General features: G+C 39.9%; 1 pseudogene; it reads right to left on the reverse strand.

Annotated features, from left to right (window-relative positions):
* Positions 1-1,087: 1,087 nt before the first annotated feature.
* LOC142452549 (eukaryotic initiation factor 4A-II pseudogene) overlaps positions 1,088-16,820 on the reverse strand; it is a 50,414-nt pseudogene continuing 34,681 nt past the window's right edge.

Consider the following 16,820-nt stretch of genomic DNA (forward strand, 5'->3'; position numbering starts at 1 on the left):
GAAAAAGAAAATCTTTATTTAGATAGTCCTTTTGAAGAATTCACTATAGAAACGACTATTAATTTGATGGCATGAGGTTTTTTTTTTCATTTGAATTGGATATTACAGAATGTGTTTAATTTTTTAAAAAGAGGTGGTGGTGGTAAAAACTAGTCTTCCCCGTTTGCTAAGCCTAAACCAGTTCAAAGATTTGCAAATGGCTAGCTTTAATTCTAGTGTTTTGATAACACCCTAAGGAAAAAAGAATTCTTTTTTTAAGTGAATATACAATTTATTTGACATTCAAACTTCATTAAAATATGTGCAATATGGCAATTTTACTGGTTTTTTCCATCCTATTAGGATATGATCGCTTGCTGGGGTGTAGCCACAGGGTCCAGTTCACACTTAGCACTAATTAAATACTTTATGGAATAAATACCAACAAAATGCATTCAAGTACTTTCTAAAAAAGATCAGTCTTAAAGGCCTTTCTATTCAGGCTAATGACAAACACAATACAGGCAGGTATGCTAGTTTAACATAATTGGCTGATTTGATACAGCACTTTATCTTTTAGTCCATAAGTATATTATTAAATGATAGAGAACATCTAATACAACCATTTCTACAAAACTAGGAAAGAAATTTCTAAGAAAGATTTTACAGACCCCATCTTTATGCCCAACCCCAACAGTCTACTAATCTAGAGGATAAAGCCAATGACTTTCCTCACAAGAGCTTGCCACTAAAGCCGCTTTACTACCAAATTCTGTATTTCTGATCCGTTATGAGCATTGAGACAATATTCAAATATTCCCAAAGAAAGAAGCACAATGCATGTTGTGATTGCCTATTCAGCAACAGTGAGCACGGCGTTCAAGAATCTCATCCCGGGAATGAAATAAGATCAGCCACATTCACTGGCATTTCCTCTACTGTGGTATTGTAGAAAGTCTCAATGTCATGAAGAATCCTCTTGTCTTCTTCAGTAACAAAGTTTATAGCCACACCTTTCCTCCCAAAGCGACCCCCTCTGCCAATTTCACTCTTTATGCAAACAGTGTGCTGTTTCACTTATGAATCCACGTCCTAAGTTACGTTATGTCAACGTTGTTTCTGAGTGCCATCTCGTCATCAACTGCTGCTATCGACTCCTGTGAATATAATTTTCACGATTTGTAGGCAGGTCATAGTTTATAACAAAAGATACTTGTACATCAATCCCACGAGCCAACAAGTCAGAAGTGATCAGAACACGGCTTGAGCCTGATCGAAATTCCCTCATGATCACATCTCTCTCCTTCTGGTCCATATCACCATGCAAGGCCGAAACTGTAAAGTCCCTCGCATGCATTTTCTCAGTGAGCCAGTTCACCTTGCGCCTTGTATTGAGGAAAATAACAGCCTGTGTAATCATCAGGGTCTCATACAAATTACAAAGCGTATCCAACTTCCATTCCTCTCTTTCAACATTAATATAAAACTGTGATTTCTTCCAGGGTTAATTCTTCCTTCTTCACCAGAATTCGGATTGGATCCCTCATGAACTTTTTAGTCACTTCCAACACATCAGTAGGCATGGTGGCAGAAAGCAACACCACCTGAATACTTACTTGCATTTAATTTTTGAAAAATCTCATAGATCTGATCCTTAAAGCCCCAGCTCAACATTTCATCTGCTTCATCCAAAACAAACATTTTGATCCATTTTGGTGAAAGATATCGTCTGTTTAACATATCAAATACTTTCCCTGGAGTACCAACCACAATATGTGGTGCTTCAGCCTGCAGCTTTTGCATTTCATTTCGAACATTGGTTCCACCAATACATGCATGGCACGTTGCTCCCATATAGTCTCCAAGTGCCAAAATTACCTTTTGGATCTTTAATGCAAGGAATTATAGCTCTCTGCTGAATAGCTGAAGGTTTCTCAAAATCATGAACATAGATACCCCGAAGAAGAGACTCCTTTAAATTCATATCATCAAAGTTATCAACAATCTCATTCCAGTTGCTCTCGATGACAGCATCGGGCTCCATTCCCTTGGGGCCGCCATGCTCTCTGTTGTAATCTGCGGAGCCAGATATGTCCGACAAGCCACTCCGAGCTCGGCTGAAAAGCGAAAAAAGAATTCTTTAGCATGGTGAGTTATGCATTGAGCTATTGATCAGAAAGTTGGCAGTTCAAACCCAATAGCTGTTCTCTGGTAGAAAAAAAATGAAGGTTTCTGGTCCTGTATAGAATTTACAGCCAACTCAATGGCAGTGTTTTTGTTTTGTTTTTTTAAAACAGAAGAGCCACAGTCTGAGTTTCATGTGGCCCCAGGAAAACCTTGTTCTGAACTACCACATTCAATATAGAAATAGCACAAGTGGCAAAGTGAGTCCAAGACTGACTGGTAGCCACATGGCAGCAGTTTAGGTCAAATGGCCACTTGCAGAAAGATTAACCTATCTCAGAAACCATGGATAGCAATTTCTGCTCTACCCTATGAGAGTGTTGAGTCAGAATTGATTCAATGACTAGATTTTTCAAATGTAGAAATTGTGGAAGAATCTCCAAACCAAACGCACTGCCAGCAAGTTGACTCTGACTCAGCAACCATATAAAGGGTAGAATTATCCCTGAAGATTTCCAAGACTCTCACTCTTACTGTCGATGGGGACTCAGCGACCCCAGAGGAGAGGGTGGAACTGCCCTTGTGAGTTTCTGAGACTGTAACTATTTACAGGAGTAGAAAGCCCCGTCTTTCTCCTGCTGAGCTGCTGGTGGTTTCAAACTGCAGACCAGGTGGATTACAACCCAATTCAAAACCAGCGGGCCACAGAGACTCCTTTTCAAAAGCTCTAACATTTTTGTTTGTTTGTTTAAAACTAGCACCCATGTCACAAAAGAATCACAGTTTCAATTTGACTTTTTCTTGTTTTATGACCATTCAGACCAGTGTTTAGATCTGATGAGTAAAGAATTTGGGGTGGGTGGGATGGGGCTGGGGTAAGGGTCTCTCTTGAAAATTAGTTTTTAATTTTTATTTATTTAGGGAGTGGGGAGTGGGAAGGGAGGGGAATAAAAAAAAGAGGACCTGAAAAAAAAAGAGGCTTCAGTGGAGAGCAAATGCTTTGAAAATGATTAGGGCAAAGAATGTACAGATGTGCTTTATACAATTGATGTATGTATATGTATGGATTGTGATAAGAGTTGTATGAACCCCTAATAAAATGTTTTTTAAAAAAGGAGTTGTATGAGCCCCTAATAAAATTTTTTTTTAAAAAAAAAAGAATGATTAGGGCAAAGAATGTACAGATGTGGTTTATACAATTGATGTATGTATATATATGTATTGTGATAAGAGTTGTATGAGCCCCTAATAAAATGTTTAAAATTTTTTGATTAGATTTTTCCTTTTATTTGTGGAATATAACACAAAGAAAAATATGCTACATGTCGTTGCACAGCCGTTGCATTGAGGAGTGATAGCATCCCAGGAACCCACTCCCAGGTGGTTCTTTCTTCTTTTCTTGTTTCGTCCACTCTCCTACCTTACATGCCTCTCTTTCCCCTCAACCCCTCCTCCTCCCCCAGCCTATCATAGTCTTCAAAGTGTTTTCCATTGGTGTGAAAACCAACCATTTTTTCTTTTTCTTTCCCCCCTTTATGATATGGAATCATGAAATATTTCTTTATGACATTGACTCCCTTTGCTGAATAATATCTTCACATTTTGTCCATTGCGTGTATGTACCAAGTTTGTTTATTCCTCCACAGCCAGGGTTTTTAATTGTTTCTATCTTTTTGTTATTATGAAAATCGTTCCCCAAAACATGGGTGTGATATGTCTGTTCATGTTTTGTTCGTGTATGCAGTAAGAAGTATATCAAGCTGTTTTGATTATTGTAGCTGGTTTTGAAATTGAGGAGTAAGAGGTTTCCTACTTTGTTGTTGTTTTAATATAGTGTTTTGTTTATCCTGGGTTAGTTTCCTTTCCATATTTATTTGGTGATTAGTTTTTCCATTGCTTTGAAGAACTGTGATGGGTCTTGTATTGGAATTGCATTGCACTTACAGAGTACTTTCAGTAATGTTGGCATTTTTTCTGTATCAAACCATATAATATATTCTGTAGTACATTCTATATCCACTAGAAAAAAAATGTATATTGTGATAATGTTGGGTGAATTGTTTTTATAAGTCTGGGAGAGCAAGTTGATTGTGTTGTTTCATTTGTCTGTATCTTTGTTGCTTTTCTTTCTGGTTGATTGATCTTTGCTCAAAACTGATGTATTATGGTCTCCTAGTCTTATCGTGTTATGGCCTATTTGTCTTTCCAATTCTATAAGAATTTGATTGATGTATTTTTAGGGTTTTTCATTGGGTGCATAGAAGTTTATTATTGTCATGTCTTCTTTGTTTTAATAGTTTATTGTCACACAATTCAATAGTTCAATCACATCAAGAAGAGTTTTACAATCATTACCACAACCAGTTTTAGGACATTTTCTTTATTCTTTTTATTAGCTCCCCATGTCCCCCCAACCTTCCCTGTCTGGCCCTCAAGAAACCATTAATTCAGTAGTGGTCTCTCTTCATTTACCTCTCCAGGATCACATATGCTGAAAAATATTTTGAAAAACCACAACGATAACAAAGATAAAAAATCCCATTTAAAAGAAACAGAAAATATTAAAACTAGAACAAATGTAAAGTGAATAAATAGGGAGATCGAATGATAGGGTGTTAAATTTTAACCTATTTGAATCTGCAATAATCCACTTTCCAAATGCATTCTGCATAATAGCCAATGTGTTAAGCTGGTTGAGTAAAGACACAAATCCAGTAACTCTCATCTCGATAGAAGAAAGAACTTCATATTAAGAAGCAATTATATACCAAAAAGGCATCCAATTTCTGTCAACTCAAATCCACAAGTCAAATGCTAATTCTTAAATCTCTCTTCACACCCACATAGCGATATGCAATGATGTAGGATGCAGGAAGACCACAAGCCGGTAGGTGAAAAGTCATGTGCAAAGACACTGGCTGCTCTCAGGGTCAGTGACAGAGTCCCTTCCAACAGGAATGCAAAAAAGCACAGGGAGATCTATCATCTCTGTTTGCCTTGCCCTTAAACAAACAGCTTAGGACATCAAGCAGGTGTCTGCCATCAGCTGTGACTTGATTGACTCCACCTCTAGGTTTTCATAAAAAACTCCAGTTGACATAAAATAATCTAACCACCACTGCAAGGCTATTTACAAGCCTGGTCTGCGGTCAAAGGGGATACACCAGAAGCTTAATCCATGGGTATTTCCTCTTCATTCAAACAAAAACCAAAACAACTATAATTTAAGTCAAAAGGGAGATGAAATGATAAGATTTTACATTTTAACCTCAATCTGTCTGCCATAAGTGGCTTTACAATGCTCTTCATGGGGTAACAAGGGGATTCACATCCTTCAACTATGATCAGATACAATTTTCCAGAGGCCTAATCCATAGAGGGCTGGTGGTGGTGGATTAACCTCCAAATTGATTTTTGCTTCCACTGTCATTCATAGCCTTTGGTGAATCAGGTGTCAAAATTTAAGCCCCAATACCATCCTATCTTTCTGATTTGGATTTTATTATTACAGACCTTGGATGCTTGGATACACAGACTGGTCTGCTTTTTCCATGCTGACTTACTTGACACGTCACTTAGATAGCTGCTTGTTTTAAGACAAGCCTTTCTTCTGACAGCTGGACATACATATCTTCTTGTTTAATATGGTTTTCATCATTATATACTGACTTTCTTTGTCTCTCATGATGGGTTTTACTTTAATGTCTTTTGTTACAAATCAATATTACTACTCCTGCTTTCTTTAGACTACATTAGCTTGATATATTTTTTCATTTCTTAATATTTAGTCTTTTTTGGGTCTTTATCTCTGTGCTGTGTTTCTTGGAAGCAGCTTGTTAATGGCTGTTTGCGGGATATAAAAAGACTTTTCCCCAGCTTTGTCTCCCCCAAAGATATGCCAAATATTAGAGGCTGTTTGCCAGAACTTGGTGGGAGGTCAGATGCTTAGAGATAGTCTCCCTGAAGGCATCTGGTCCACTGTAGGTGGGGTTCACACCCTACTGATAATGGTTTCCACTGAGAGATAGAGAACAGCTCAAACCTGCTCAGTGACATTCCTATATCTGGAACCCATTCATCTTGTCACATGTGTGCCCCAATACCTCCCCTTCCTATTGTGTGTATACCCCTAGGTCACCCCCCTCTCATTACTGTAGTACCTATTCCCTGACATATGTCTTTACCTGTAATTAGGGGGCTTGTGTGCCCCCAAAGAGATATAAACCTTAGTGAGCCATAAAGAAGCTCTCTTCCCCACCCCCTCTCTCACTCCTGCAATTCCCACCTCCCACATCTCCATGTGGACCACCAAAAGGGGCTCAGGTGAGCATGCTACTCTGAAATCTGTCTATCTGCATCATTTCAATCTCTCTTCTATCTCTCTTATTTTCTATAACTCTACTATAATCTTTACTTTTTATTGCTATACAGATGTACCTACCGGACCTGTGATGGTTTGTTAGGGGTAGGCTCCCTGACAGCTATTGTTTTCATATCTATTCATTAATTGGTGACTTTAACTCATTTAAATTCAATATTGCTATTTCTAGGTATGACCTTATTGTTAATTTGCTGTGCTTTTTATCGTGCTGTTGGTTTCTTTATTCACCAAAATTTTTCTGCACTATTTTCATTTGGTTTATGGGTTTTCTTGTCAACTTTCTCTTTGTTTTTTGTATCTATATTGATCCATCACCTTCTTGCCTGCATGGTTTCCATAGAAAACCCGAGCTTCAGAGCAGCCAATGCACAGAAAGGATCATATGGCCAGTCCCACTATGAGACAAGACAGCTCTCACTGACCCACATAGCCCCACAGGGGACAACACTGGAGACACCGTGTGGGAATTGCACCTGATCCAACCCCACCACACCAAGGTAAAACACTAAGGGCGTGCAACATAACAGTAAAGGGAGCAGAGCAAGGAAGTCTCTAGGGAGTACCAAAAGTAGACTTTGTGGCCAGGGCATGGCACTCCATCAGATTCGACTGGAAAGCACTCCTAAAGGTAAACAAACAGACCTGAAACTATTGACAGGCTTTTCTTTCTTTTTTTTGTCATTGGCTTTTTTGTTTTTGTTGTTTGTTACTTTGTTTTGCTCTTTCTTGTTTTTGTGCATATTATTATCTCTGCGGGATAAACAATATGGAGGAGAAAACAATGGGACTGATGGTTCAGGTGGGGGGGGAGTGGGGGGAGGGGACAAGAGAGAGAGGGAGGTGGGGTAAAGTTGTTAACAAACCCAGGGACAAGGGAACAACAAGTGATCCAAGATCAGTGGCGAGGAGGGTGTTGGAGGTCTGGTAGGGCTTGATCAAGGTCAATGTAACTGACAGGAATTACTGAAACCCAAATGAAGGCTGAGCATGATAGTGGGACAAAAGAGGAAAGTAAAAGGAAATAGAGGAAAGAACTAGGAGGCAAAGGGCATTTATAGAGGTCTAGATAAAGACATGTATATATGCAAACATATTTATATATGAGGATGGGGAAATAGATCTACGTGCATATATTTATAGGTTTAGTATTAAGGTAGCAGATGGACATTGGGCCTCTACTCAAGTACTCCTTCAATGCAAGAACACGTTGTTCTATTAAACCGGCGTTCCACGATGCTCACCTTCCTGACATGATCGCTGAAGACAAAGTGGTTACATAAGAAAATGTGGTGAAGAAAGCTGATGGTGCCTGGCTATCAAAAGATATGGCATTTGGGGTCTTAACGACTTGAAGATAAACAAGTGGCCATCTAGCTGAGAAGCAACAAAACCCACAGGGAAGAAGCATACCAGCTTGTGTGATCACAAGGTGTCGATAGAATCAGGTACCAGGTATCAAAGAACAAAAAAATCACATTATTGTGAATGAGTGGGAGTGCAGATTGGAGACCCAAAGCCCATCTTTAGGCAACTGGACATTCCTTACAGAAGGGTTGTGGGGAGAAGACGCCCGTCAGGGTGCAGTATAGCACTGATGAAACATACAATGTTCCTCTAGTTCTTTAATGTTTCCTTCCCCCCACTATCATGATCCCAATTCTACCTTACAAATCTGGCTAGACCAGAGGATGTACACTGGTGCAGATAAGAGTTGGAAACACTGGGAATCCAGGACAGATGAACCCCTCAGGACCAGTGGTGAGAGTGGCAATACTGGGAGGGTGGAGGGAAGGTTGGGTAGAAAGGGGGAACTGATCACAAGGATTTACATATAACCCCTTCCCTGGGGGATGGACAAAAAAAGTGGGTGAAGGGAGAATTCAGACAGTGTAAGACATGACAAAATAATAATAATTTATAAATTATCAAGGGTTCACGGGGGAAGGGGACAGGAAGGGAGGAGAAAAATGAGGAACTGATACGAAGGGCTCAAGCAGAAAGCAAATGTTTTGGGAATGATGATGGCAACAAATGCACAAATAAATGTGCTTGACACAATGGATGTATGTATGGATTGTGATAAGAGTTGTATGAGCCCCTAATAAAATGATTCAAAAAAAGAAAAGAAAAACCTGAGGTTATTCTCATTAATTTGCCTTTATAGGTGATTATTCTTTTATTCCTATGTTGCTTTCAACACGCTTTCCTCTTGTTTAATGTTAAGAAGTTTAACTTTCATGTGTCATGATTTCTTTTGGAATCAATTCTGGTGGGGTTGTTTGGGATTCTTGGATAGTTATTTTCTGTTCTGTCATAATATTAGGGCATTTCTGTTTTCAAATTTCTCAACCATTTTCTCTGTAGTTTACATTTCATCTTTCTGTTGTGGGATGTTTATCAAATGGACACTTTGGTAGTGTCCCATACAGTTGTTAGTTTTTTTTTCAACTTTGGGGATATTTTATACAGTTTGATGTTCTTGTGTTTTGATCTTTGAGGTATGTGTTTTGGAGATCACTGGTTTGTTTTTCCATTGTTTCGATTCATTTTTCTTCTTCTTCTTCTTCCTCAAAATGTCATCCATTTCTAATATCTTAGTGTTTGCCCTTTGAGTTTCTAGTTGACGTTGTTGAAATATTCTTAGTTTTTCATTTATTCTTTCACATTGTTCTTGTAGTTATTTCCTGAGCTCTTCTCTCTTCTCTTCTGCGATGTCCATATTTCTGTCAGATTTTTCCTCTGTGCATTTGAAGCAGCTGCACATCATTCTCTTAAACTCCCTGTTAGGATGACCTAAAATGTTCTCCTCTTTCAAGACCTCCTCTGTGTCCACATCTACATCTATTGCTCTCAATTGAGCTATTTTCTTTTCTTTTCATATGTGCACAAAGATTGGCTTTTCCCTCTGAGACTTGATGTCATTTTTATATTTGTATCTTGCTGAATAGCACTCCCTACACACCTGTTGTAGATCCCGAAAAGTCCAGGGAAGGTCGGTCGTTCTGCACTAGCCATTTGGGGAGTGATTGATGATAGGAAATAGTGAAATATTGTCCCTGTCAAGGTCCCGGTTTATTATTATTTATTTGTTATTTTTAAAAATTTATTTTCAGATTTAATTTTTATTGTTACTTTCTTTTTAAGATCATTTTATTGGGGGTTCTTACAGCTCTTATAACAAACTATACATCAATTGTATCAAGCATATGTGTACATATATTGCCATCTAAACATTTACTTTCTATTTGAAGGTCCTGGTTTTGAGGTTACCTCCAACGTCTTAAGTTTTCAGATCAATGATCAATACAACCGGCACAAAGGCTGGGAAGAAGAGATTATACATTGTCCACTCACTGCCTGCGTCCCCTACCCCAAGCTGTATTCACTGACTGCATATATCAGGAGCTCTTGAAATTACTCTACTGTGGGTGTGAGCACACACATAGGTAGTTGATGATTCTTTGAACCCTGGATCGACATTCAGGTGAGGTTCAAACTCATCTTTGTTAATTCCATGCCCCCCACCACCCCCACCCCATGCACTTTCACTAATTGTGTTCTTCTTCAGGGCAGACTCATCCTCTTGTATTGCCAGGAAGCATGGCCACAGTTCTGTCCTGAGAGTTCCAGCTGGGCATTGAGTTAGTCTCAGCTGATTTGAATGACCCCTACCTGCTAGGAATGCAGTGAATGGGCTGTGAGTCTTTCAATCCTAGGGTGAAGGAAGTTTTGAGTTTTCCCACCCATGTTCAATCACCTTTGCCCCTCCCAAGTGTCCCGTCCCGCGGGAACTTCAACATGATCCTGTAGGAGAGAGTGGGAATTGGGGGGACAAGAGACACGGAGAATGGAGACAAGACGATAGCCTGATCAAGTCTCGTTTACTGAACAAAGGGTTACAGCTTATATGGGCCCGCAATGGGGGAAGCACCCGTCGCACATGCAAATTAGGCTACTTTGGCGATGGACCAATCAAGGAGTTCTGGGGAGTTGACCAATCAAGGAGTTCTGGGGAGCGCGCCCTGCCCGTGAGTCAGTAACGGCTTACAGTCTTCAACCAGGTACACAGAGTGACATGTTTATGCAAATCAGGCGCAGGCACTAGATAGGGTGAAGACAATCTGTTACCCAATCAAGGGGAAGCAGGACACAGGTGCTTATCTAAAGAACATCACACCTTGTTTGCTTAAGCTTCACAGGCTGGGTAGTTTCTGGGAATGCTGACCACAAAACAGAATCGTATAGACAGATAGATACTTCCTTATCTATGTCTGGCAATCTAGGAATGTCAAACACAGCTGCAGTGATCTGTCACATAGGCTGGGGTAGAAGAAAACCCAGAGCTCAGGCTAATAAATTCCAAGTAATGGCCAGGCCTCATGGCTCCGGACACCCATGAGCAAACTAGACCATCTCAAAGATGGGGCAGAAGGCCTATGTCCTCCATGGTGCAGTGTGGAGACCAGGCTTCAACTCACCGGTTCCTTTCTCCTCCACTGAAGTCCAAGGTGCTAAGGGGAGGGGCCGCTCCAAAACCACCTCCTTTTGTTTCCATCTTGGTGGTGATTCCTCCCCCTTAAATACCAGGTTGTAATTGGTTGAGGTTTCTCTTTGTCCAAGGAGGTTTGGGACTCTGGTTATTGAGGCCCCTCACTTTTTAAAAAGCTTTTTTTTGCAGAGGGTTTTACAGAGCCTTCTGCTATATAGCCATATTGGATGGAAATTCTCACATTGCCTAATCACCTTGGAACGCTACAGGAGCAGAGAGCCTCACCTTTCTCCCCTAGTGTGCCTGGTAGTTTCAGATTCTAACCTTGTAGGTAACAGTCCAATATGTATAACCCAGTACAGCACAAAGCCTGTTTTTAAAAATTTCCAAAAAAAACCCTAAATTTAGATGAATAAGAAAAAAAAAACCTAATATGATTAAACAAACGGTTTTCAGTAGTTTCCTTGGTAAACAAATGATTTTAAGATCTCTAAGTAATTTTCTGATGTTGAATTGTTACCAAATGTTCATTATCATTTGAGAGCCAGGTGTTTTAAAAGAACTGTTTCATTGGCATATAATTCACATATCATACAATTCAATAGTTCACTTACACCAAGAAGAGTTGTACAATCATCACTACAATCAATTTTAGAACATTTTCTTCATTCTTGCACTCATTATTATTAGCTCCCCATTTCCTCCCAACTTGTCCTGCCATATCTCCAAGCAACCACTAATCCAGAGACTCTCTCTATAGATTTACCTGTCCTGGATCTCATACAGAAAAACATTTCCCTCAAAAAGCCTCAGGCAAATTAAACAGATTAAAAACCTCAATTTAAAAGAAAGCGGAAAATATCAGAAACCAGAACAAATTTTATTTATTCATTCATTCATTCCTAGATCATTTTATTAGGAGCTAATCCTGACATCAGGAGCCCTGGTAGTAGAGCGGTTACATGTTGGGCTGTGATCCAAATGGTTGGCACTTTGAAACTACCAACAACTTTGTGGGAGAAAGAATGGGCTTTCTACTCCTGGAAGCAGTGGCAGTCTTGGAAACCCAGAGGGGGTCACTATGAGTCAGCATTGACTCAACGACAGTGAGGTTTGAGAGCCAGAATATCATTCTATAATATAATCCCATCAAGCAGTATTGTACGATTGCTACCAAAATCAGTTTCAACATATTTTCTTCCTTCTTGAATTCCTTTATGTCAGCTCTCCCTTACCTGTCCCCACCTCCCCCAGGAACCCTTATTATACTTGGCTCTACAGAATCACCTATCCTGGGTTCCATGTACCAAAACCCATAGAAAATCACATAACAGGAATTCCAGAAGGCTACCAATAAGGGTAAAATACAACAGAGATAAACACCTATATTAAAAACCCCAGAAAATATTAAAAACCAGATCGAGCCCAAAGTGTATCAGAGAGGAGATCAAGTGACAAGGTTTTAACCATTGAAGTCAGATGCATCATTTAATCTACTGCAGCTGTCTCTCCAATGTTCTCTGACTGATGGCCATACTATTCCCACCCCTCATTTATGCTTCGAGAGAAATCATCTAAGGCTTCTTTCTTGTGTAGATCCTGCAAATGTATTTTGGGTTTCCACTGTCACCGATAGCCTTCTGCACACCAGAATCTCACAATCCAAGCTCTGATACTATTGCTTCCTTCGGATTTACATTTTATAATATACAATCCTTGGCTCACAGTTGTTGGTGTGCTTCTTCCATGTGGGCTTAGTTGACTTCTCAACTTAGATGGTTGCTTGCTTGAAAACAAGTCTTTTTTAAAAAATCATTTTATTGGGGACTCATACAACTGTTATCACAATCTATATATCCATCCATTGTGTCAAGCACATTTGACATATCATTCTCAAAACATTTGTTCTCCACTTAAGCCCTTGACATCAGCTTCTCATTTTCCCCTTCCCTCCCCACTCCCCCTTCCCTCATGAACCCTTGATAATTTGTAAATTATTATTTTGTCATATCTGACACTGTCCAACATCTCCCTTTACCCACTTCTCTGCTGTCTGTCTCCCAGGAAGGAGGTTATATGTAGATCCTTTTAATCAGTTCCCCACCCTCCACCCCACCCTCACTCTACCCTCCTAGCATCACCACTCTCACCACTGGTCCTGAAGGGATCATCCGTTCTGGATTCCCTGTGTTTCCAGTTCCCATCTGTACCAGTGCACATCATCCTCTGGTCTGAAAACAAGTCTTTAAGACACCAAATGCTGTTCTGATAGTAGAGCATCATCTAATTTCTTCACTACATTTTCCTCTAACACCCACACCTTCTGTGTTTCCTTCATGAGGGTGAGTATTGAACAGGACTGTGTTGTAAGAATTCACTGTTCTTCGATTGGAGCAAGGATTAAGTGTGAGCTCAATAGCCATTCTTTAATCTATGATTTTTCTCTGCCTCTGGTTCACCTTTGAGGTATCCTTGTTATCTGTGTTAGATTATTTTATCGATCATCTCCCTGGAGCATAAGGACTTGCTGTGTATGGTGTTATTGATTGGCCTATGGTAGTATTTTAAAACACTGCTTAAAGAGGGAGATTGGGAAAGGATAGGCTAAAGTGTTAAAATAACTGGGCTATTCACCTTAATAACTAGAAAAAAAGTTAATGGATCATAAGGGAGATCAAGTGATAGGCTAAATTTTAATCCAACTGCACCTGCAACAATCCACTTTCTAATGCATTCTGCATGATAGCAGGCTGTCCACATCCCTAGTCCATGGTCAGCGGGGAGTCACCAAGAGCTTAATCCATGTGTGTTTCCCCTTCGCTTAAAAACAAAACAAAACAAAAGTGAAATAGCTTTAAAATGGGTCCAAAGAGAAACCAAATGATAAGATATTGCATATGACCTAATTATATTTGCCATAATCAGTGTCTCAATGCTACCTGTCTGATGAAAGAGTATTCATGTCCCTCAACAATGATCAGAAGTGATTCACCAGAGGCTTAATCCATGGGTAGACCTCAAAAATGAATTTTGGCCTTCCACTGTCATCCTTAGCCTTCTACAAACCAGAGGTTGACAATTTAAGTTCTAATGCCATTCCCTCCTTTAGATTCGGATGATATTATTTAGAATCCTTGGATCACACAGGGTAGTGTGCTTCTTCCATATGGACTTAGTTCAAGCCTCACTTAGATGGCTGCTTGTTTGAAAACAAGCCTTTAAGACCCCAGACACCATTCTTTCTGCTAGCCAGGAACCATCTCGTTTCTTCACCACACTTTTCTATAGCACCCAAATTTTCAATGATCTCTTCATGAAGGTGAGCATCACGCAGGGCTATGTCATAAGAACTAATTGTTTTTAGATTGGTGCTAGAATTAAGTGCAAGCTCAAGCTCCATTCATGCAGCTATGGTTTATATGTGTCTCTGGTTCTCCTTCAAGGCATCATTTTCATTTTATGTTAGAGACCAGTATCAATCATCCCCTGAGGGCATCACTTCTATTGTCCTCAAGTCAATGCTGACTGGAGTCTCAGAGACTGCAAATTTTCTCTTTTTTTTTTTTGAGACTGCAAATTTTCATAGAAGCAGAAAGCCTCATCTCTCCCCTTCAGAGCCAGCTGGCGGCTTCGAATTGCTGACCTGATGGTTAACAGCTCAATGTGTAACCACTATACACCGATAGAGTCATTATTTTAGTGAATGTTATAGAATTTAAAACACTGTTGAGAAAAGAAAATTATGTGAATGTAGGCCATTATGAACTGCAATACATGAATTGCTGCCTTATAGAAGTGGAACTCTTAAGTGACTGGACATTACTTACCCAAACAACGAGGATTAGTGAGAGGGGAAATCTTCCAATAAAATTCATTCACATCAGCAAAGCCATTCCCGCCACATCAATACATGCTATCGTGAAACAAGGAGGGCATTAAAATAGTACGTATTGGGTAGCCTCAAGGCAAGCGATTTGCACCAAAGTCCAACATCCACCAGTTCCATGTGGTTGAGCTCTTAGTCATCTGTGTCTTCTCACACTAGGGCGTTTCAGCTTTAGGTCCAACGGCTATAGGTGGGTTTGTGGTAAAGCCCACTCCACTTCATGGCATTTCCCATTGAGTCCTTCTGGTATGGCCTATGTGTGCTTCAAAAGAACAGAGTCTAAAGTTTCTGTAGTCTACATAGCACATGGGCTGTGTCACTGAGGCCTGCATAGAAACTAGGTCCAAGTGTCCAATTAGGAAGCTGGTACCAGGCATATTCTTCCCTTGAGTGCCACATAAATATCGTTAAGCATTTTTGCCAGATGGGTGGTTGTTCATCCCCATTTTCCTATCAACAGAGATGTAATTTCCTTCGCTGAGAAATACATGCCCCTCTCCCCACATCTTGACTTGGGGATTTCCTTACTGTTCTGGTGTGAATATCTGTTGGATTGGGGTGACCTTAGCACAACTTTGTAGGGCAGCAAGTGAATATTCTTCTCCCTCTGCCCATATCTTGAGAATTGATCCTAGCTAAGGTGATGTCTCCTCCGTTAGTGTTTTTTAAGGTGTACATTTAGAAGCATTGATATACAAGGGGGTACCCAAAAGAAACTGGATTCCCCCCAGATCTATGTATTTAAGTATTTTTTTTTCAAAACTACCTTATCACTTTCAAATTACTTTCCATTGCACTTAATACCTTGTCAAATATGTGATTCCATTCTTGGAAACATTTTCAAACTCATATGTTTGGCTGGCTGACAGCACCTCCCTCGTTGTTTTTCTTCACCTCCTCTATGTCTTCACATCACTGCCCTTTCATGTCCCTCTTCATTCGTGGAAACAAAAAGAAGTTGCACAGAGCATGGTCCGTAGAGTAAGATGTGTGGCAAGAGAGGCATGCTGCTTTTGCCAAAAACGGAAGCACTGAGCAGGTTCATTCTCTGCTGGCAAAACCAGTTTCCCATCTGCCACCAATCAGGTCTTTTTTTTGTCACATGCTGTTATTCAATCTTTTCAGAATCTAAATAGAAAACTTGTTTAATAGTATGACCTGGTGGAACAAACGCCAAATGCACTATGAGTCAACATTTTCCACTGTTCGTGAAGTTGGTGGACGTTCAGAACAAAATTTGTCATCAATCAGCATTTCACCATTTTTGAAATGAGAAAACCACTCATACACTTGAGTTTTCCCATAGCGTTTGTAAGCGGTGTTCAACATCACAACAGTTTCTGCAGCATTTTTCCCAAGCAGAAAACAAAATTTCACAGCCACATGCTTAAATAGGTCATCACAAAATAAACAAGGTTCATGCACAACTACTTCACACACAAAAAGTTCACTATAATCAGAGAGAAACTTCCTAGGCAACACCACTGGGTGCACTAACTCAGAGCAAGTTCCTGGATGCTTGCCTACTGGGAAAAATGCATACTATGAAAGCTTCACCCAGCAGAGCATTTGTCCAGGTGTGTGTGTGTGTGTGTACCTCTTATATGTTTCATGGACACTCTCTACCTCATTGCTTAAAGGACTGGATTTGAAGGATGTATGTCCTAGGAGCAGTGGCCTGTCTTCATCTTGGTGTGTTCAGTAGTGGAGCTCCTACAATATTTATCATTTTGTGATTGACTAACTTCACTTAGTATAATGGTTTCCAGTTCCCTCCGCACCAAGAAGCATTTCATGATTTCATTGCTGTTTTTAGAGTATTCTATTGTGTGTATGTACCAGAATTTCTTTATCCATTCTTCTGCTGATGGGCATTTGGGCTGCTTCTTGCTGTTGAGAACTGTGCTACAATGAACATGGGAAAGCGTATGTCTGTTTGTCTTCTGCCTCTTTAGGATATA

The sequence above is a fragment of the Tenrec ecaudatus genome, chromosome 7 (assembly GCF_050624435.1).
Source record: "Tenrec ecaudatus isolate mTenEca1 chromosome 7, mTenEca1.hap1, whole genome shotgun sequence".
NCBI classification, from domain to species: Eukaryota; Metazoa; Chordata; class Mammalia; order Afrosoricida; family Tenrecidae; genus Tenrec; species Tenrec ecaudatus.